We start from the raw sequence: 23,792 nt of genomic DNA on the forward strand, positions 1-23,792 counted from the left end.
CGGTAATAACCTGCAGCTGAAGCTACATACGGTACCGGTAACCAATACTGCTAAAAATCAACTACCTGAACATCACATGTGTCCTCTAGCTTTATAAACAATTATAAATATTGATATCATACGCATCCACCAGCAATCACAAACCAGAAAGGTAATTCCAAGTCTCCAAGTGTATAAACAGACAAAGCGCTGTCAACAATCCTATCTGAAGTGAGTGCGCAAAAATGCCCCTACTTGTGTATGACCGTGATGACGCAATCGAAGGAGTCAGCCATCCCGGAGTTCTATATATCCCTGCTTTCAGCAAACAAAAAACAGCCCTGAGGAGCATACGTTCGGATATAACTGGTTGACCACATGACAGTTCGGACATGAACAATTCGGGAAATCCGTTACAATTCTAAAGTGGAATTCCTCCCCAAAAATTGCAAAATTCCCCCCAAGGGAGGAATTCCTCCCCGGTTGGGAACCACTGTAGTAACGCATCTCGCTAGCCCCAGTATCGATTCGTTAGTCGGTGAAAAGCGTTTCCAGGTATCGTGCACAGCTCAGAGTTCAAATTAAAATAAAATCGACGATAATGATTTTCTGTTGTACTTGCATTCCTTTAATAAAATATTACTGCTTTTGTGGTCACTATGCCCATCGCCTATGTTAGGTACCACGGCGCTGTACTGACATAGAGTTTTAAAACGTGGTTGCCTCGATATTGAATTCATGCGGTTCGCGGCCGCTACGAAATTCGAAAAGTGGCCCGCAATCCGATTTGAGTTGGCGACCCCTGACGTAGAACATGTAAATAAGGATCACGCACACTGAATGAGAAGTATGAGTATAGAAAACACGAAAAAGGACAAGCTTTTAAAATGGTGGTGAAAATGTTAAAAATTGATAAGCTGATTACAAAAAAAATGGTCAACAGTCAGCACCTCGCCCGGACTTACTGGCGGCCACTTGGCAAGCTGATCACTAGGGAGAATGTTTTTGACATGTCAAAATTTTGTCGCAATTGAGGTGTTAGGTCAACAAATTGCCAAAATTGTCTACAAAGTCAAAATTATTTTACACAATGCATTTCGTCGGTGTCGTGAAGGTTGAACTTATCATTTTACATTTTACATCATGTAGCCTACTTTATGGGCCTATTGTTGTAGATTGCCCAATTGCCTTCTCATTGTGTATCATAAACCATCAAAGTAAACAAATAAGTTGGCACGGCGTGATGATCAACACACTTAAACACGGGTGAAATTTTATTTGGTACGAATTTTTTCCAAGCTCACACCGATATCGCAAATCTGTATCTGAAACTTGACTACGTGGTGGACATTGCGTTCCTGTAGCACAGTGGTTCTCAACGTATGGATGGCACGCGCCATGTTAGCAAAACTCAGATTTGGATTTCGTTCTGCTAGGGGTCAGTGTACCAAGGAGAACCGTATATCTCCTTTATGAGTAAAGAGATATCACGTACCATGATGTCATCACGAGCATGCCTGTGGGCGAATGACGACCCGACAGGAAACATTCACACTGAATTGGATGACAACATCACACTGGGGAGTTCGTGAGTACATATAGACCCGTAATACCGGTGCTAGACCCGGATTAGTCTATTTTGAGACTGTTAATGAGACGTGATGAGATTCCTGAACAGGCTTTATGTTTTTATATTACCAGATGTATTTTTGTTCCGGTGATTACGTAGCTATCGGGCCCGTGAGATGTTTATTCTTCAGATGTATACTTTTGAAGGCTGTCAGTTCGAACAGTTTGTATATCGCCCCTGTTTCGTCGTCATGAATTTCAATGGTATCCTTCCATCTAGTATTTTAGATATGTGTATAGATGAAAAATAGATAATAACTGGCAAAATGTATAGTGCATCAATAGATCCTGCGTAATAGACAAGGTAGTGGGCTTGATCGATTATACAAACGGTGACACTTCCTGTTTTTATTTCAAGCAAGTTGTTAGTGTATACATCATCCGAAATGTAGGGTGATCCGGTAGTGGTCAAGTGTGGTGCGAAACAACTCTACCGCGTGTCGAAGTGGACCGGGAACGGAATAAATATCGCGGCGTTTCAACCATTCTCTACACTTTGACTTCAACGAAGAATCGAAGAACATCAGCATGAGAATTTTGATCATCCTCGCTCTTGTCGCCGCTTCATCAGCGTATTTTATCCTTCCCTGCCTGCCGAGACCCACTGCTCGGGCTTACGTGGATCCATGCAGTAAGTTAAGCTTTTTTGATACGCTAGTTCTTGATGTTATATACATCTTACCATGGTAATTTGTAGATATGTCATCACCACAAGGGCCTCGTGTGCAGACTGACACACCTAGATAACTCAAGCTGTCTAATTAGGCTACATCGATCGAAATGCTCGTAATCTAATTTAAACTGAATCGGTGAAATATTGCTATCCTCTAATTTTAATTATAATATATTTTTTGGTTTTCCTGAAAATGTTACTACGGGAAAGCTGTATAGCGCGAAACGAGCCAAGGTTGTTACACAGACATTTCCCAGTCTCATGTTGATGAGAACTGAACTTGAATTTTGTTGTAATTCCTTCAAACACAAAATAATTGAACACAAGTTACAAGTTTTCGCGATTTTAATATTCTAATTTTATTCTAATTTGGAGCTATATAGCTATAGCTTAAGTCTAATTCTACACTATCAAAATGTGTAGGTATAGTTCTACCTCTATTTTGTTTCGGTCGTTTGCTGTATTCATGGTGATTCGACTGCTATTGTCATTTATACCAGATCAATGTTTCGTATATTATGATTCCTGATCTGCCGACTTCTAGCACGGCCGACTTTCGTTCTTGGCTTGACGTAATTAAGACTCCGCCTACGCGGATTACGTGGCGTGGAGGAGCCTAGATAAACGTCCAAGGCTTGGGTGGGTATTCTGGAGTTGACCTCGTTCGGACGCTTTGGTGTTGTAAAGGCTCGGGTTCAAACCATTTCCGACTTCAGAGTTCATTTTCGTGCCCATTACAATGTTTGTGAAAGTGACATCGTTCGTGCGCACATCTTATAGCGATGGAATTTGCATTTCAGGAGGACTTGCTGTAGCGGAAGCTAAAACCCCGGATAATTCTGGCCTGATCGCAGCTTGCCTCAACCTTGCGAGTAGTCGACGAGCTCAATTCAATAGATGTGCCAATGGCCTCCTGGGTTCCTTCGGCCTTTATGGATGCTTTTAAACAAAGGTATTCATAAGAAAGAATGACGCTCTGTTACATTCGTTCACTCCTATACGCACAATCGATCTTTTTATTTGTAGGCATCCAAAGGCGTGCGTACGTAATCGTTTCCATCACACGAATAATATTGTACCTGCAAACCGGAAATAAACCGATGTAAAAGTACATTGTTCGTGCTAGTTTCAACGAACGTGGTACGTTTGGATTCTCAAGCATGGGAAGGGATATTCAGCAGACTAGGCCTATAGACTACAGAGAAATATCAATAATGCGTTCCTGGGGTAGGATCCGAAAGCGCCAACAAGCGGTATTGTCCGTTCAGTTGAAAATATGGAGATAGAGACGAAAAAGGTTAGAATTCGGCTTTAACATGAGACAAGAAAATATTTTCAAAAGATCAGGCTATATCAGAGGTGCCGTATTAGATAACATGATATTCGAACCTATCAATGCTGCAAAAAATGGAACAATTACACGCAAGTTGAATTTGCGATTTTGAGCCATATACAATCAACAATCAATTACAATTCACGCATAGTGACAGGGTAGGTATCTTGTGTGACGTCACAGGTTACTAACAAACAGATTCAAGGCTTACAGTTGTTATTATTGCTCTCATTTCGGATAGATCAGGGATGGGCAACCTGTGACCGGATGGCGGCATGCGGCCGTCGGCACGTAATTCAATAAGTTTGTGTTGGCGGCCGTCGACATCCAAATTGAATTAACGGATTGACTCTCGAATTTTGATTGATTTTCATTCAACTTGAAAATTTTCTTCGCGTTATGTGCGATTCAATGCGACTTGATTTTTCGATCTTAATATAGTATAGGGCCCTTTGCAATCTAATCCCACAGTGCAGATGCGAACAGCAGAGAAAATGATGCGCTCTGTAGATAGATATACCAACTCAGAATCGTGTACTCCTCACGAAAGAAATTTGTTTCTGCCCTGATACGTTTTCGAGATTCCAATATTTCCACTATATCGAAAATCCTGATGGAAGGTCAAGAAATAACAGCATGCGACAAGTGACCAACAACAATTGGCCCTCCGAAAGATGCATAAATATTTATTACATGCCCTGAATTTTCGAAGACACGCCCTCCATCGACTCTACCAGTAACTCTGATCATATGGCCTGAGAAAGGATAATTGTTTGAAACTAATATGTCAAATTACTATGATATCATGTCGAAATTCATCCCTGAAGCTAAAAGAATTTTCGTGCGACCATAACAATTCCCATTACTTGACTACTCGCGAGAGGAAGCATCGTGACATCGTAAAACTGTCGGGTTATAACCAGAGGTGGTCAAAATAGTCAAGAATGCTACTCAAGTAGAAGTAGAAGTAGAAGTAGCGACGAAAAAATCTACTCAAGAAGAAGTACTTCTTCCCTAAGCAACCTAAAACTACTTGAAGTAGAAGTAGAATTGACTGACTTTAAATCTACTCAGGTAAGTAAGTAGTTGTGAAAACGATCGTAATTCGTTCGCATGGATTGTCAAAAGGTGCAAATTGAGCTATGCGAAAGATACCGAGCTTGATTCATATTGATGCACACCAGGCGGTATTCAATTTCCGACAGCATAAGTGCTCTTCCGGATCACGGGATGAAAATGATAGTATTATTATGGATATGCGATACTAATCCTCTGTTTAATTGAACAGCACGTTTTAGAAAATATCATGGTAAGGCACACTCCCCCACATTACAAGGACCGTAGTTTAGTCGAAGAGTAAGACGGAGAAGTTGTATAGGATACGGTGTAAACACTTTGCACGATTAGTAAACGTTAATAAAAAATATGGCGAATCGTAAAAATACCATATTGTGTAGCTTTATTTCCGGAAAGATGTATGTTATCCAGACAAAAGAACTGATATTAATTAGAACTCGAAGTAAATGATACTGGGAATTGAAAGTGAAATATTAATACTGCTTCTAAAAGCGGAAAATGTATTTCATGTCTTTTGTCCAGAAAGTTTTAAAGGTGGTATGCTAAAACAGCTCTAAAATTAAAAAAGTCAGAGTCCACTTTCCCAGATTAGGACGCGCCAGGGACTGCGAGATTACGATATGATAAGTAACTGCTAGATTGTGAAACATCTGTTTCAAACGTTATGATGCACCATATATACGGCGATGAAATATTTCATATGGGCGACAATGATGGTGTGAACAGAACCACGCCAACCCGCTACCTAAATTATATTCACCGACACTTTCGTGAGATCATACTGGTTACTCCTTATTCACTAAACGCGAAGCGCGACGAAAATTCCAGACTCTACTCAATTTTTATGAAAATTAAATGTTGATACTCTGCGAAAACAGCCCTGAAATTGCTCAGGCTATCTTCCTGATTTGAGGATTAAACTACTTCTACTAGACAAACTGAAAATAGCGAAAAGTAAGTAAGTAGATCACAAAATATTACGAAGTAGAAGTAGCGAAAATCAGACATACTTGAGTAAGTACCAGAAGTAGAGGAAAACTACTTGAGTGCTTCAAAAAAGTAGAAGTACTTTGTTACTGACCATCTCTGGTTATAACATTGCAGCTAGTGGACCTTTGACGTTCCACAATTTTATGTAGAATATTTTAAAATCTACTGAAGACTGATCCGATATCAGAGCATTTCAGCGGTGTAGCCTAATCCTGGTTTTGATACTATTGTTACTGTCATTGCCAAAGTCAAATTGAATCAGCATTAGATTTTGCCTTCGAATATTATTGGAACATATCAATAACAATTGAAATATAATCATTATTGAGCCATAGTGATAGCATTGCTTCTTAACCCTTTTAGCGATCCTACCCCTTGTGCTCCAATAAGATTTTTCGTAGCTCCTTTCCATTTTCAACACTATTTCTGATTGTACCTATATTAAAAATCATAAAGCCAATTCACATTCCACAGCATGTAGGCCTTATTCCACAATGCATCTCGTACACCCTGGTGTGGTGCTTCGTACCCCGATGGGGTCTACAGACCCTGGCTGAGAACCCCTGGAATAAAAATGTCCAATCGGCGAAGACTTCATTGGTGTAACAGCTGTAAAGCGTACTACTACCTTACTGAACACCGATAATAACATGGATAAAGAGAGCAAACAACAAGTTTGTCGAGATTTCACTGATTTTTATAGTAGTTTTAGCGTGAACTTTAAGTTGTTATATCTAAAAAAGATATATGGCTCTTGTTTATATTGCTAAATACTTGAAATTCCAAAATGCCGTCGCGGGCCGCAAAAAATGGTCTCGCGGGCCGCGTGTTTGAGACCTCTGCTCTATATCGTCTATAGACCTAGTCTGCTACATATCCCTTCCCATGCTTGAGAATCCAAGCGTACCACATTCGTTGAAACTAGCACGAGCAATGTACTTTAACGTTGGTTTATTTCAGGTTTGCCAGTACGTTAATATCCGTGTGATGGAGACGATAGCGTACGCGCGCCTTTGAATGTCTACAAATTGTATGAAGGAATGTAACAGAGCGTCATTCTTTCTTATGAATACCTTTGTTTAAAAGCATCCATAAATGCCACCCAAGGCACCCAAGAGGCTATTGGAAGCTCTAGAGAGGCATACCTAGCATAACTGAGTTCAGCTACTATATTCACGGCGGCATTTCGATTAATGATGTAGCCTAGTGCCGCATTCCAGGGCATCGTCGTAATGAACTAGCTGGATGTCGAATACCCATGTTAAACTGTTGAGTGTCCAATGTCCATGTCCATTTCCGGGGAACCCCCGACTAAGATATTTATTAATATCGGCTTATATATAGGCACCGACATCCGCGAGTAGTCAAGTAATGGGAATTGTTATGGTCGCGCGAAATTCTTTTAGTTTCCCGAATGAATTTCGACATGGTATTAGTAATTTGACATAATAATTTCAAACAATTATCCTTTCTCAGGCCATGTGATCAGATTTACTGGTAGAGTCGATGGAGGGTGTGTCTTCGAAAATTCAGGGCATGTAATAAATAATGATGCATCTTTCGGAGGGCCAATTGTTGTTAGTCACTTGTTGCATGCTGTTATTTCTTGACCTTCACCAGGATTTTCGATGGAGTGGAAACATCGGAATCTCGAAAACGTACCAGCGCAGAAACAAATTTCTTTCGTGAGGAGTACACGATTCTGACTTGGTATATCTATCTATAGAGCACATCATTTCTCTGCTGTTCGCATCTGCACTGTGGGATCAGATTGCAAAGGGCGCTATACTATATTAAGATCGAAAAATCAAGTCACATTGAATCGCACATAACGCGAAGAAAATTTTCAAGTTGAATAAAAATGAATCAAAATTCGAGAGTCAATCCATAAATTCAATTTGGATGTCGACGGCCGCCAACACAAACTTATTGAATTGCGTGCCGACGGTCGCATGCCGCCATCCGGTCACGGGTTGCCCATCCCTGATATATTCTAAATGAGAACAATAATAACAACTGTAGGCTAAGCTTTGAATCTGTTTGTTAGTAACCTGTGACGTCACACAATATACCTAACCTGTCACTATGCGTGAATTATAATTGATTGTTGATCAGCGGTTCTCAACCTTTTTTGACACGCGCCCCCCTTGGCGATAGTCAAAAAATCGCGCCCCCTGACCCCCCTTACCTTTATCGTCATGTCAAAAAAAGAGCACATCATCTAATACAGAGGTGGGCAACCTTCCTGCTAATCATGGCCGCATTTCGATTACTTATGCAGCCTATAAGGCCGCATTCCAGGGAATAGCCGCAATGAACGATCTGGACGCAAAATACCTATGGTAAACTGTCCATATCCATTCCCGGTGAACTTCGGACTATTCTACTTTTCACAACGGCCTATTGTACGCACCGAAATCGCGAGTAGCAATGTTATGAATAGTTGCTGGGAGTGCATATTACCGCGCCGAGCGCGAAAATTTTTTAGAGCCGCGAATGAATTGTTATTTCTTGAGGATTCCCATTCCTGCTCCAATTAAGAAGGGCGCTACTGCATTAAAATCGAAAAATGAAGTCATGTTGAATTGCGCGTAGCGCGAAGAAAATTTAAAGATTAAATAAAATCTCTCGAAAATTCGGGAGTGAATTCGTAATTGCAATTTGCATGTCTACGGCTACCAACACATACTAATTGAATTAGGCGTCGACGGCCGCACAAATTCCCTTCTACGGCCGCATGCGGCCGTACCGGCTGCCCAGTGCCCACCCCTGATATAATAGTATACAAGGTATATCTTACGCCAATTTTGAATCCGCATTACAGTTGTTTAGTCTTTTACATTGCTGACAAACTTCCCCAAACTTGTTTGAAAATAACAAAAAACATCGAGAAGGACATCAATTAATTTCAAGGTAGGTTGCACTGAGACTAATCTTGATGCTGGTAGTGACTACAGAGAGCACGGCGTCGTTCTGTCCTGTCATGCTAAATTTGATTAGTTTTGAAAATGAATTAAATTGTGTTGATTTATAGCCAAATTGAGGGCGATACCGGGCAACCTATATTGCATGTAAGTCTGTCTTAGGCAGAGCAGTTCGCCAGCTATCAACAACAGCTACCTAGCGTACAGAGATTTAGGCTACTGCCAAAGCTATAAAGTAATGAATGACTTGCACGTAGGAATTTCTCATTTTCAAATAATATAAAAAATTTGCTCAAATGAAGTTGAAGTCAGCCTATACTCCATTGAGCGCGACTGCTGGAGTTTGAGTTTGTCAAGCTTTCTAGAATACGAATTATGTTTAATCTTCAATAATCGTATCTTCAGAATGGTTGTGAAACACATGTTTAGTCACAATTTATACAGACATTGACAAAATTGACAAAAATTTCTCGCGATCCCCAAGGGGGGCGCCCCCCCAGGTTGAGAACCCCTGTTGTTTATTGTATATGGCTCGAGATCGCAAATTCAACTTGCGTATAATTGTTCCATTTTTTGCAGCATTGATAGGTTCGAATATCATGTTCTCCAACACGGCACCTCTGATATAGCCTGATCTTTCTGAAAATATTTTCTTGTCTTATGTTAAAGCCGAATTTTAACCTTTTTTCGTCTCTATCTCTTTATTTTTAACTGAACAGACAATATCGCTTGTTGGCGCTTTCGGATCCTACCGCAGGAACGCATTATTGATATTTCTCTGTAGTCTATATAGTCCTAGTCTGCTGAATATCCCTTCCCATGCTTGAGAATCCAAGCGCACCACGTTCATTGAAACTAGCACGAACAATGTACTTTTACATCGGTTTATTTCCGGTTTGCACGTACAATAATATCCGTGTGATGGAAACGATTACGTACGCACGCCTTTGGATGCCTACAAATAAAAAGATCGGTTGTGCGTATAGGAGTGAACGAATGTAACAGAGCGTCAACCTTTCTTATGAATACCTTTGTTTAAAAGCATCCATAAAGGCCGAAGGAACCCAAGAGGCTATTGGCACATCTATTGAATTGAGCTTGTCGACTACTCGCAAGGTTAAGGCAAGCTGCGATCAGGCCAGAATTATCCGGGGTTTTAGCTTCCGCTACAGCAAGTCCTCCTGAAATGCAAATTCCATCGCTATAAGATGTGCGCACGAACGATGTCACTTTCACAAACATTGTAATGGGCACGAAAATGAACTCTGAACTTCAGAGTCTGAAGTCGGAAAACGGTTTGAACCCGAGCCTTTACAACACCAAAGCGTGCGAACGAGGTCAACTCTACCCTACCCAAGCCTTGGATGTTTATCTAGGCTCCTTACGTCAAGCCAAGAACGAAAGTGGGCCGTGCTAGAAGTCGGCAGATCAGGAATCATAATATACGAAACATTGATCTGGTATAAATGACAATAGCAGTCGAATCACCATGAATACAGCAAACGACCGAAACAAAATAGAGGTAGAACTATACCTACACATTTTTATAGTGTAGAATTAGACTTAAGCTATAGCTATAGCTCCAAATTAGAATAGAATTAGAATATTAAAATCGCGAAAACTTGTAACTTGTGTTTAATTATTTTGTGTTTGAAGGAATTACAACAAAATTCAAGTTCAGTTCTCATCAAGTCAGAGTTAATTATCATCAACATGAGACTGGGAAATGTCTGTGTAACAACCTTGGCTCGTTTCGCGCTATACAGCTTTCCCGTAGTAGCATTTTCAGGAAAACCAAAAAATATATTATAATTAAAATTAGAGGATAGCAATATTTCACCGATTCAGTTTAAATTAGATTACGAGCATTTCGATCGATGTAGCCTAATTAGACAGCTTGAGTTATCTAGGTGTGTCAGTCTGCCCACGAGGCCCTTGTGGTGATGACATATCTACAAATTACCATGGTAAGATGTATATAACATCAAGAACTGGCGTATCAAAAAAGCTTAACTTACTGCATGGATCCACGTAAGCCCGAGCAGTGGGTCTCGGCAGGCAGGGAAGGATAAAATACGCTGATGAAGCGGCGACGAGAGCGAGGATGATCAAAATTCTCATGCTGATGTTCTTCGATTCTTCGTTGAAGTCAAAGTGTAGAGAATGGATGAAGCGCCGCAATATTTATTCCGTTCCCGGGCCACTTCAACACGCGGTAGAGTTGTTTCACACCATACTCGACCACTTTCGGATGACCCTACATTCCGGATGATGTACGCTGACGACTTGCTTGAAATGAAAACAGCCGGAAGTGACACCGTCTGTAATAAAAATCAATCAAACCTATAGCAGCCTACTTTGTCTATTACGCGTGATCTATAGACGCAAGGCCTACATGTTACGAGATATTATCTATTTTTCATCTATACACATATTTATACAAACTATTCGAACTGAGAGGCTTTGGATGTATGTATACATTTGAAGAATAAACATTTCACGGGGCCGGTAGCAACATAATCAGAGGATCAAAAATTCAAATGGCAATATGAAAACAAAGCCTGCTCAGGATTGTCAACACGACTCATTGACAGTCTCAAAATAGACTAATCCGGATCTAACACCGGTATTACGGGTCTATATGTACTCACGGATACCCTCCAGTGAGATATTGCCATCCTATTCCGGGTGACTATTTCCTGTCGGATCCAGTCTTGTACAAACTACCCATTTAGTTATAGTTGATGATCAGCAAACTAACGGTTTTGAGTAGTTCTCTAGCTCCAGTTGCGGATCTTGAAAATTGAGTAGTTCTATTTCTAGTTCTAGTTCTAGTTGTGGATATTGAAAAGTGAGTAGTTCTAGTTGTTGGAGAGGCGAGTGGCGCGGTTGGTTATGCACCGGTGTTACGACACCAATGGTGGTGGTTCGAATCGAACAATCAAACAAGATCTTGTTGCAGATTTTAAAAATGCCGTAGTTCGAGCTCTAGTTTTGGTTACACTCTTGAAGAAAATATTAGTTGCCTAACAACTAGAAAACACGTGTCGTCGTAATGCGTGAATTGAGATACCGGTGTTCTGTTGAATGATGTTTGTGCAATGTGCAGTCATTTCGTTACTCTAGGGCAGTGGGTTCTCAAACTATAGATTACTAACTTACGTTGGTTGGTAAACTTTACTCAAACTTTGATATGCGAGCCACTACTGACACGCGAGAGCTTTTCAAATGGTACGCCAGGAGTTTGACAGTTGTAAATTGTGTTTAGTCAACTATTCGCTGTCTTTGCGGCAGCTAAATCCACTGTACAATGTAGATACGCATTGTAAGAATTAATCCAGCTGTGCAACAACTTCACGTTGGTATTATTGCGCAACACTAGATTCACAATTAAGAAAACCAAGCAACTGGTGAGATTGGTTAGCCTGCAAGAGCAGACGGAAGTAACACATTAGCATGGTAAGCAGGATAAATCTTAACCATGCTGATGAGGATATGCATTGTGCATTAATACATATCGTATGTTTTGTAAGAAAATCTCTTTTAACGCGGCTATGAAGCCCAGCCTGTCACGGCGGCACCGCAAGATTCACACAAAAAAGACTAAATTGAGATCCGTGTCTTGCCGTGAGCGTGCATGGTTTCTCGGCTTCGATGACCGTCAAGTCCGGGATCCGTAATCGTCCAATTCAGTCAGGCCATGACATCCGATTTGCTGTGAACATTTTTATAGGCCTACAACCGAAACAGCACTTCGTCAGCCCCCAAAACATTTGTTTTGGAACTCCATATGGCGATTAATCGGGTTGCCATACGTCCGGAATTTCCCTGACATGTCCGGAATTTTACTGTTGAAACTTGTGTCCGGGAGAAATTTTTAAAAAAAGGCGAAATGTCCGGAATTTTGAAGGCTTGACGTAGGCTCATAATCTTTTAGTGAATCAGCATAATAACATTATTTTTGGGGATATTTATGCTACATCATATTTTTCTCCGCGCTGCGCACGATTTACCGTCACATCTATTGATTTTAGAATAGGGACTAACACCCTCGCAAAAACTGCCATAAAATATAAATAAATACAACCTTCATTTACTGAGATAAGCCCATTGTAATCGCAATTATAGGAGAACGGTATATTCCTAGAAACGTGGTTTCGGTCCCGGATACACAACACACAGTCACATAGGCTATTCCTGAACCGGATCGTGAACATTTCAGTTCTATAAGCAAAGCTTTGCCAGTGTGACGTCATATTGACAGACAATATGCTCATGACTCATTTTGAATTCCGCTAGTGGGCGCTAAAGTGTGTCCGGAATTTGGGACAAAAAATATGGTAACCCTTTAATCAAACTCTAGCATTCCCCTCTTCAATGTACGATGATGTCATCACATGGCATAACAACGCCTGAGTGAGGATCAGGCAGGAAATATTTTCCCAGAATCAGATGACAACAGCGTACTATCAGATTTTCCTTGCATAAATATAGTTTAGATTTATATCCGGATAGGTCGTTTTGAGACACTCAATGGGTCGCTCAGAGTGTCCATGATTACATATATGTATATAGGTCTAGCTCTGTCTGCATTCAGACTAAGAGCACTTTCACCGAGGTGATGGAAGTATCCATCGAAAAAAGACACAGCATTAAAGATTTCAAATATAAATTAAATTTCGCGTGAAAGTGCTGCTTTCGAAAATGTCCTGATGTCGGTATCGTTCCGATTAAGGACATTATTCATCAGCGTTGCAGAGGTTCTTCCTTTTTTGGTTCTCCTTTCATCTTCAAAGGTTATTGACTTCACGACACTATCATTAGGTTTTCGAATTATATGGGCAAGAAATTTAGCTTGTTGGTGATCAATAAATGATGAGAGATCTTCGGTGCGACAGATTTTATGAAGATTTTTATTACTAATTTTGAAGGCGTGGTCGGTTCCCTTTCGAGTGTAGCCTCCATGTATCATTTTTCGCAAAAATTGTCTGTAGCAGACATCCAGGACGTTTCTTTGATTTTCTGAAAGAGACCATACGCTGCAGCCATATGTGAGTCGACTTCGCACAAAAGCATTTAAAATTTTTATTCTTGTACCTATCCAAATTCTGAAGTTTCAAAGCAGGTATTTATAGGATTGGAAAGCTGCATGAGCCGAACTGATCCTATTGTTGATTTCGGATATTCCCACATTCGTTTCCTTATAGTGAATGATACACCCAAGGTATATGAAAGTTTTCACGTTTTCAATATGATGATTATGCAGAGAGCAGATTTAAGTCGGGTAAGCCAGTTCTTCAGTGTGGTTAAATATCATAGTTTTTGTTTTCGACTCATTAATTTGTAATCCAAAATCAGTAAGAACTTCTGATAGCAGTTTCAGGCCTTCCTGGAGAGAAGATTGGTCTTTGAAAAAGAATTCAAGATCGTCCGCACAGCCTGAGCCCATGTTGACAGCTGTTCCTTGGTAGTTTTTGTCCCTTTTATTTTCTCGTGCATAGTCCGGTGTGCGAAAATGATACTGGCTGAAAGCGATATCAGTTAGTTCCGATCTGCGTAGAAAAACTCTCACGGCATAGTCCATGTAAAGATTGAAGAGGATAGGGGATTCGGGACCGCCCTGTTGAACTCCAGATTTTGTGGAAAAAGTTTGGTTAGGGTGGCTTTTCAGTTCGGTTGTTGTGGATCGATATAGAGAGGCAAGTAAGTTCACGATTTTGGTTCCCTTATCCTCACCGATTCGATTTCGTAGCGACTGAATTAGCCAGGTTCTGTTGACGTGGTCGAACGCAGAGGAGAGATCGACAAACAAGGCATATGTTTGTATATCAGTTTTTTCAGCAATGATTTGAGACTGCTTCGTGACATATATACAGTCGGTGGTTCCCTTCCCTTTTCTAAAGCCACATTGGAATTCGAGAATTTGCTGGTTATACCATTCCTCTATTCTTGATATGATTATTTGTATTAACACTTTGCAGAATACGCTTCCAACTTGAATAGCGCGATATGTTGATGGATCGGTTCTGCTTCCTTTGCTTTTCCATTTGGCAGTTAGCTTGCTATGGCCGAATGATTGGGTAATTTTTCAATCTCCCATATTGTTTGGAACAGAACAGAATTCTGTAATTTTATCCATGATCAATTTGGATGACGTCATTGCTCTCAAAATCTCCGGTGGTACGTCTGAACTGGATTTCTTACGCTACAGCAGAGGTCTCAAACACGCGGCCCGCGGGTCGCATGCGGTCCGCGACGGCATTTTGGAATTTCAAGTATTCAACAATCTGTCATATATTTTTTTAGATATAAGAGCTTAAAGTTCAATCGAAAACTACTATAAAAATCACTGGGATCTCAACAAACTTCACTATCACATCACTTTTAAAAGCTACGATGAGGTAGAAGATCAGATAGAATCAGATAGATAGATAGAACATGACCCGTTGACGATTCGTGACTTAAAATTATGGTTTGGTTTGGTGCGACCTTCTCGTAATATGACTCGGTTTTGGATTGACTGAGAGAATAAATAAAAATGACTCGAGTTGAATCGGATCAAACGTTAAAAACAGACAATGACTTGCGAATCGAAACGGTGACTTGTTAATCCTACGGGCGCAACAATCTATGAAATTGTCATGGAGAATAGTAATATATCAAAAGTTTAGCACTGCTTGGGGTATATAACTATCTAATCAGGTCAGTATGGCAACCATTGGCATTCTATGATCCCCTTGACGTATAGTTGGTTACATGCTGCATGGGTGTTGTTTGTTCTCTTTGTCCATGTTATTATCGTATAGGCGAGTAGGGTAGTACTACGCTGTACAGCTGTAGCACCAATGAATTATTCGCCTATTGGGCATTTCTATTCCAGGGGTTCTTAACCAGGGTCTGTAGACCCCATCGGGGTAGGAAGCACCACATCAGGGTGTGCGAGATGCATTGTGGAATTATAGGCCTATATGCTGTGGAATATTTTCTTGGCCAATTTATTCAACTGGAAAATAGTCTTGTGTGAATATGGGCTTTCTGATTTTAATATAGGTACCATCAGAAATTGTGCTGAAAATGGATAGGCGCTACGAGAAATCTCATTGCAAGCACAAGGGGTATGATCGCTAAAAAGGCAAAGAAGCAATGGTATCACTGTGACTCAATAATTATTATATTCAAGTTGTTATTGATATGTTCCAATAATATTCGATTGCAAAATTTAGCGCGGATTTAATTTGACTTTGGCAATGACAATAGCAATAGCCTATATTTATCACGACTTTATCGAAACCAGGATTAGGCTACGCCGCTCAAATGCTCTGATATCAGATCAATCTTCAGTATATTTTAAAATATACTACATAAAATTGTGGAACGTCGAAGGTCCCCTTGCTGCACTATTATAACCCGACAGTTTTATGATGTCATGATGCATCCTCCCGTATTATGTCTATAACTTAATAATCAGAAAAATTATGCCAGGCACCAAAAAATTATTCAAATATTTGAAAATGTGATTTTATTTCGTGTCAAGCATGAATAATGCAATAGTAAATCACATTACCACGTTTGTGGAATGCCTTTCTGCAAGGACCCGTCAAATAAGGCCTAGCTGGAACCTATACATTGAATATCCCGATTATTGATGCTGCGGCCCGTGGCGTCATCAAAAACTAGGAAATGGCCCGCGAGCACATTTGAGTTTGAGACCTCTGCGCTACCGCTTTTCAATAGTTCGTCTAATTTCCTCGAGTGTTGGTGGGTCTTCACATAGAACAGTGTTAGATCCGGATTGATCATTTCCAGACCCTCAATGGGTCGCTCAGAGCATCCGCACATACATATAGACCAGTGTTACATCAGGATTGGATATTTTGAGACCCTAGATGATCGCGCTTTGTTTTCATATTTCCAGAAGTAGGTTATTGCTGATCCGCTGATTGCGTAGCTATATGGCCCGTTAATTGTTTATTCTTCATATGCAAAGCTTTTAGTTAGAATAGTTTTATATCGTTTTAGTTGGAATAGTTTGTATGTTTTGTAGTCCTACAGTACCGCGAATTCCAATGGTACCTTTCTAGTATCTAGTATCTAGTATCAAAAATATGCATATATATGGAGAATAGATATTTTCTCGTAACATGATGCACAGTACATCAATAAATCGCGCGTGATATAGATAAGGTAGGCTTACTATAGGTTTGATTGATTATAAGTGCTGACACTTTCCGGTTGTTTTCATTTCAAGCAAGTTGTTACCGTACATCATCCGGAATCTAGGGTCATACGAAAGTGGTCGAGTGTGGTGTAAAATAACCCTACCGCGCGTTGAAGTGGCCCGGGAACGGAATAAATACCGCGGCGCTTCATCCATTCTCTACACTTTGACTTCAACGAAGAACCGAAGAACATCAGCATGAGAATTTTGATCATCCTCGCTCTCGTCGCCGCTTCATCAGCGTATCTCTGCCTTCCCTACCTGCCACAGCCAAGCGCAGTCGCCCGCATCTTGCCATGCGGTAAGTTAATGATGTTTTTGATTTGCTAGTTCTTAGTATTAAATCAATTGTAGCATGGTATAATTCGTAGTTGGGTAAATAGCAAAGGGCCTTGTGGGGGAGCGTTATGTATTATTATAGCACAATATCGAGAGTGGCGCTTATCGCCTGTGCGTACACTGTACAGTACATGCCTTGTGCGCCACGACAATGCATTTTTATGAAGTTCAGTGCCTTTGCTTTTCGGTCTTGTTGACTTTTCATGCTCGCTCAATCCCAATCTTCAGTCACTCTCGCTTTCTTACGTCCAGTTTCGGATCTTGTCTCGCTATTTTCCTGGGCGGTTTAAGACGCTGTGTTTACAACGCGTTGGGCGATAAACCTCCGACACAAAGAAACTTGGCCGAACCGTGACTCGAACCAGCAACCATTGGCGTCGTGACCGTCGCTTAGCACACTGCGACACTCGCCTCCCCACGTAGCTAGAGATGGATAACTACATAATTCTAGGCCTATTTTATGTATAGACTAATTAGAAATGCCGGTAAACCAATCCCAATCAAATTTGTCAAATGTTACAATGCCCCAATTTTAATTATAATTCAATTTTTGGTTTTCCTGAAAATACTATACAAAAGAATTGTACAGCGCAAAACGCTTATGAGGATAAAATCTGATCTTTTTTCATTGTATTTCTTTCTTTTGCTGACAATTCAATTAAGTAATTTTTGATTCTAATAAAATTTGGAAAAAGAAACCGTGTAGCTATAATTCAAATTCCTATCTGATTTCGTTGCTCGTTGTCGTGTCCACTATCATGTCTGTGACATGAAACTGTCAGAGCACCCTGCGCAATGCACACATATCATCGAGATGAAATTTGCATTGCAGGAACTGCTAGTGCGAAAGCTTGCGTCCCGGATATTGGTGCGTTGTCCGGATTTGCTAATCAGCTTGCGGCAAGCCGTCAACGTCAGTTCGGTGCTTGTGCCAATAACCTTGTTAACGCACTCGGACTCAGAGCTTGTCTTCCGTACGGATTACCTTTCTTCTAAGGAGCAAAGGTAGCCTACCTCTAAGAAAGAAATGACGCTCTTCCAATTTTGCTCATTCCACCCATCTGTTTATTTATAGATATCCAAAAGATGTACGTACGAAATGACTTCGATGATACGGAAAATTACGTACCGGCAAACCTGAAATAAACCGACGTAAAAGTATACATTGTTCGTGTTATAATTTCAACGAATGTGGTACGTGATGATTCTGAAGCATGGGAAGGGGTTTTTAACAGAAAGGGACTATAAGCAATATGGATAATATGCGTTCGTCCTGCAGGATCGAAACAGGAGTGAATGTGTGTTCAGTTGATAGGAGAAAGAGAGGATTACGGAGATTGATTCGGCTTTAACGTAATAGTTGGATACCGAATCAGTGGTACCCGAAGTGGGCGATATTGTCTCATGAGGGCGATTTTGAGAGACAGGAGGTGAAGATTTTATTTCATTAACGGTCTGGTTCGTCGCAATTTTCAATGTATATATAATCGATGGATGTGGATTGAAAAGCGACTCCATGCTCTACTTATATCCTAGCCGAGAACGGCGAAAAAGGTTCAAATCGGCAAAATAGACTTCTCATTACACCAATTGACCTTATTTATGAATTCTCTCAACTTCGTAGCCATTCGTTATTGAATTAAATCCAATAGCTACTTTTCGCTTGTCGCAAGCATAGCAATTAGGTCTATTTCAGCGTCAAATAACTTGTAAAGTAGAAGCAGATAACAAAGCTTAACAGATAGAAGCGGATAACAGTAAGTGAAGAAAAGTAGGTAGAACCGACTTGAGTACGCGAAACAAGTAGATAAACCATACGTGAGTAAGTAAGACAAGTAGATAGAACCTAACTATACTTGAGAAAGTGAAATAACTAAAACCTACTTGAGTACTACGGAAAATAGCAGTACTTCGTTCCTTACTCATGATATGTAGTTTTTAGGCGGGCGATTAAGATATGTTGAGCTTGTTAAGGGTGCGATGATTCAAAGAACTTGCCTATATATCGAGACATCAATATCAGCTCAGATACAGTACAACCGGCGGTAGTTATTTCCACCCCTTCAAGACATAATGCGGTCAAAAGATTGAATGGAATCGACACGACCATGTACGGTGTATCAATCTAACATCCAGGCTGGCCTACCGTCATAGCAGTAGCGTCGATACATTCTTCATCATTGATGTCTTCTTTCGTTGTTAGAGAAGGCCTTCGTTGAATTCGTATATCGCGCCCAACTCTCCCACCACAAATGCGCCTTATGCCTAGAGAAGGGGTTCTTAAAATTTCTCTTAGCTCGATTGTTAGTGTTCATGGACCCCTTAGCAAAAATCCCTATTATTACAAAAATGCGACAATTCTCACTTACGAGTGATTTTCAAATGATATTGAACTGGAACACGTACCAGAATAAACTATGACAAATTTGGTGAGACGCACGCGATTACTGATTTGCATTTCTCCGACTTTTCTCTCATGATTGCGAATAGAGAGAAGGGGTACCAGTATTGAATCCAACGACATCAAATCGTGCGAAAAAAACAAAGAAAAATGTCAAGTCATAACAACTATGCCCACCAATATGTATTCCATTAATATTCTATAATCTATTTGCACCAATGATATAGTCATGTCTATCATGAGTCGGTGCATATGCCGCAAAATACCAAGGACAAATATACAGCATCATATTCCCATTCCTATCACTATACTACATCACAAGGACTTTTAGTAAGAACTTGGGTGCTTTATAGTGTGTATTTGTGAAGGTATATAGCAGTGGTCGGGAACGTTTTTCGTCCGAAGAGCCATATTGACCATATATTTTCATAGATAACTAACCTCCGTAGGTTAGTTATCTATAATATTTTCCATTTGAACTCCCGAACATGCCAATCAACTACTACGTCACAATTGAAAAATCGTGACGTAATGGTAGCGCAAATTCGAAATCACTGCATGGGATTCGTCGTTTGCACAGTATTTTCTCTGTAAAAACTCGTACTAATCATGCTGGTTGTCTTTATTTAAGTAATGAGTATGAAAAACTTGACTTACATAGATCTTTTGGAAGTTATATATTTTTTGTTGTATTGCACTGAGAGGCATATGGTATTTTTCTAAGCTTAGGACAATTACCATTCATAATCCCAACAGATGTAGACAACAGTAAAAGTAGGAATCTACTTTTTACACGGTTTACAGTTATTGAGTCTTTTGGTGTTGTATGCCGTTCCTGATGACTTGGTAGTCAGGTTGACAATTGTTAAGGTTACGCTTCATACAAAATTTGAGACTTTCCTCAGTCATACGCGATCGTAGGTTCGCCTTCATGCTAATCTTAGATGCGAGGATCCATGATTCGTAGGTGAGCCCAACATGGTCACTATGCAGCAGTATACATACCAGCTGTAATGGGTGATGTGTCAGTGACGTGGAGTCAGATGAGGCAAGTGAGCAGGTGCCTCACCGGTCTACTAGATTTTGAACATTTTTACTACCAAAATCACGCAACTTGCCAATATGTATCGTTCGAAAATAAAGCGTGAAAGGAGAGGTAAGGCATAGGTGAGTTATAGCAGGGCGATGCCTTGCCTGTGATATCGCAATTCATTGTAGATATCATAGGATTTATAATAACTGACATTAATCGAATGTATAATTGTCGCACTGATTCCGATTCGACTTATCAATTCTCAAACCATTCGACGGTAACATAACGTTGCGCCACACGCTTACATTTTAACAGCGACTATACAAAGCTACGTTATCGATTAAGAACGTGGATAGCTATTGCGTTGTTTGTGATTTGAATTTGTAATTGTGAAAGTCACTTTCACGGTAGTTAATTTCTCGCCGCAGATCTGAAAGACAATGTGTATTTGAAAACTACATCGTGATATATTGTGTCTCCTTGCCTCTTAGATCAATCAACGTATCGTGCAATCCCAGATTTCGTGGTGGGTATACATCGAATTCGTGAGTAATATTGGTCGTCGGCGCGACAGCAACTTAAATTTAAAGGATTTTGAACAGATGGTCTGAGCCCCTGACACCGAATACGCCACTGTATTACCCTCTCAAAGACATATTTAAACTACCACAAGAATATTTATACTGGTCGTGCTGAAGATTTATTAACAAGTTGCTGCAATATTGATAAATTAAGCACACAAATAACAATTTCGCAAAGAGCCATATCTTATGCCCAAGAGAGCCATATATGGCTCGCGAGCCATAGGTTCCCGACCACTGGTATATAGGCATAGGCGACGTTCCAAAATGAATCAGAGATGACGAAAAGATGGGAAATGCAGACTGATATCCAGTATCTGATTCTTCTTTCTCTCTGCTGATCGCTTTTTCGGGTCAACTGAAGTCCTATTAAGGATTACAGTCGCAATTCGTGATCGCCTACACGCAAGTACAAAAACCAGAACGTAAATCAATGCCGATAGCAGGAACTTATAAATAGGTTGATCAGCAGCGCCGCAAAAGCAACGGCAAAATGTCCGACGCTCGTCACTTTGACTCCCGAGTGTTGGGGGGTTTTCGGCGGAGGTGTAATTTAAAAAATCTTCGTACCACGGCTCGTGTGAGCGAGAAAGTCGCGGTAAACCGATCAAAGACCGTTGAAGTAATGCCGCAACCACGCCCTGAAAGTAACACATGCATTTATTCGGTGATTTCAACAGTAGCATTACAGTAGGGTATTAGAGCAGAGGTTCAAACTTTTCAACTGTGCACCCTTTCGATTTGATGCATGTATGGCGTACCCCTTTAAAGAGAATGCGAATACAAAGTTAATGTCGGTTATAATCCCATACCTGTGTATATACGGGCATAGCTTCCTAGTCCCCTACTTGGACGCATCATTAGAATTAAAATGTTGTGTTTGACTTATACCGTGGTGTAAGCCTGTGGTATTCCGGTTTCGTGTAACACTGGTGTATATTCACATCCGTATATCACGGGGGTATACCTACGCTAAGAGTGCTTGCGTAGAGGGAAAGGAAATTACTCTATATAGCAGGGGTTCGGGGCCTATAGGATAACTTAATTAGCTGGTTCTTCACTTACTAATCTGGAGAGCCCTTACGCAAATACGAAGAGAACTGAAACCGATCACATCACACATATAACACATTACCATAGTGTGCAAAAAGGAACTGTGTAACAATAACATATTAACAGAACAACACAGCGAACCCTTGTGGTTCGCTTGATCCACGTCTTGTACCACGACCGTAGTATACTATCCAGGGTACCTCTGTCGTATATATAATGTCAGGGCTACTCGTCCATTTTTAGCCAAATGTTCCTGTCGCAAATGTTTTCGATCCGCTGTAACTCTCATGAAATAATTTACAGCCACGCAAATGTAATACGGTAAAACTATATACAAAATCTGTTAAAGCGGCATCAGCAAAAGCAATGCTGTTTCGTTTAGAGCTAAAAAGAAAGAATATAAACACTACACTTTGTTTTTGCAAATCAAACATGATGGACTTGGTTTTAAAAAAATCTTAACAAATACTGAGACATATACTGTCCGGATTCAACACTGAAACGGTCCGCGGTCCCCCAATTGAATACTCAATTACTCATGCATGGTATATATGCTAAATACACCCGCCATCGTCATATATACCTGAAAACAGGAGTTGTGATCAAGGGTAACTTCATTAGTCTTGAAGTCCTTTCTGTTATTAAGATACACATCTATTTCGTTCTTTTGTTTGCTGTGAGCATTTTTATAGGCCCACGACCGAAACAGCACTTCGTCAGACCCAATAACGTTTGTTTTGGAACCCCATATGGTGATTAATCAAACTATAGCATTCCCTTCTTCAATGTGCGATGATGTCATCACATGGCATACCTATGGTTACCTACACCTGAATGAGGATCAGGCAGGAAATATTCATCCAGAACTGGATGACAACATCGTACTATCAGAGCGTCCGCGCATAAATATAGATTTGTTTTATATCCGGACAGGTCGTTTGAGACACTCAATGGCTCGCTCAGAGTGTCCTGTCCGTGCCTACATATAGACCGGTGTTAGATCCGGATTGGTCATTTCCAGACCCTCAATGGGTCACTCAGAGCATCCGTGCATACATATAGATCAGTGTTAGATCCGGATTTCACATGTTGAGACCCTCGATGAGCGCTCTTTGTTTTTATATTTCCGAAAGTATTGCTGATCCCCTGATTGCGTAGTTATACGGCTGTATGGTTAATTGTTTATTCTTCACACGCAAAACTTTTAGTTGGAATAATTTGTATATCGCTTCTGTTTTGTAGTCGTACAGTACACCGAATTTCAATGGTATCTTTCTATCAACTATTATAAATATGTATAAAAGCATATAACGTGTAGGATAGATAATATCTCTTAACATGAGCACGTACAGGTAAACGGCACATCAATAAATTCCGCGTAATAGAGGAAGTAGGCCTACTAGGCTTGATTGATTACCAACGGTTTCATTTCCGGCTGTTTTCATTTCAATTAAGTTGTTAGCGTACATCATCCGGAATCTAGGGTCATCTGAAAGTGGTCGAGTGTGGTGTGAAACAACCCTACCACGCGTTGAAGTGGCCCGGGAACAGAATAAATACCG

The 23,792-nt window shown here is 40.4% G+C and overlaps 3 long non-coding RNA genes across 4 annotated transcripts; 2 read left to right on the forward strand and 1 right to left on the reverse strand.

Annotated features, from left to right (window-relative positions):
* Positions 1 to 1,973: 1,973 nt before the first annotated feature.
* LOC145456218 (uncharacterized) lies at positions 1,974 to 3,392 on the forward strand. Of its 2 annotated transcripts, XR_013920526.1 has the most exons (3): positions 2,078 to 2,239; positions 3,082 to 3,233; positions 3,308 to 3,392. It is a non-coding gene; the product is annotated as an uncharacterized LOC145456218 (long non-coding RNA). The 2 variants fall into 2 exon arrangements; XR_013920525.1 differs by having other exon boundaries at positions 1,974 to 2,239; positions 3,082 to 3,392.
* A 6,083-nt stretch (positions 3,393 to 9,475) lies between these two features.
* On the reverse strand, positions 9,476 to 10,782 carry LOC145456217 (uncharacterized). The gene is made up of 3 exons (XR_013920524.1): positions 10,624 to 10,782; positions 9,635 to 9,786; positions 9,476 to 9,560 (listed from the first exon to the last, which is right to left on the reverse strand). It is a non-coding gene; the product is annotated as an uncharacterized LOC145456217 (long non-coding RNA).
* Positions 10,783 to 16,964: 6,182 nt separating this feature from the next.
* On the forward strand, positions 16,965 to 18,325 carry LOC145456212 (uncharacterized). The gene is made up of 3 exons (XR_013920520.1): positions 16,965 to 17,124; positions 17,995 to 18,167; positions 18,238 to 18,325. It is a non-coding gene; the product is annotated as an uncharacterized LOC145456212 (long non-coding RNA).
* Positions 18,326 to 23,792: the final 5,467 nt, after the last annotated feature.

The sequence above is a fragment of the Botryllus schlosseri genome, chromosome 14 (genome assembly GCF_051294905.1).
Source record: "Botryllus schlosseri isolate E-star chromosome 14, Bs_hap1, whole genome shotgun sequence".
Taxonomy (NCBI): Eukaryota; Metazoa; Chordata; class Ascidiacea; order Stolidobranchia; family Styelidae; genus Botryllus; species Botryllus schlosseri.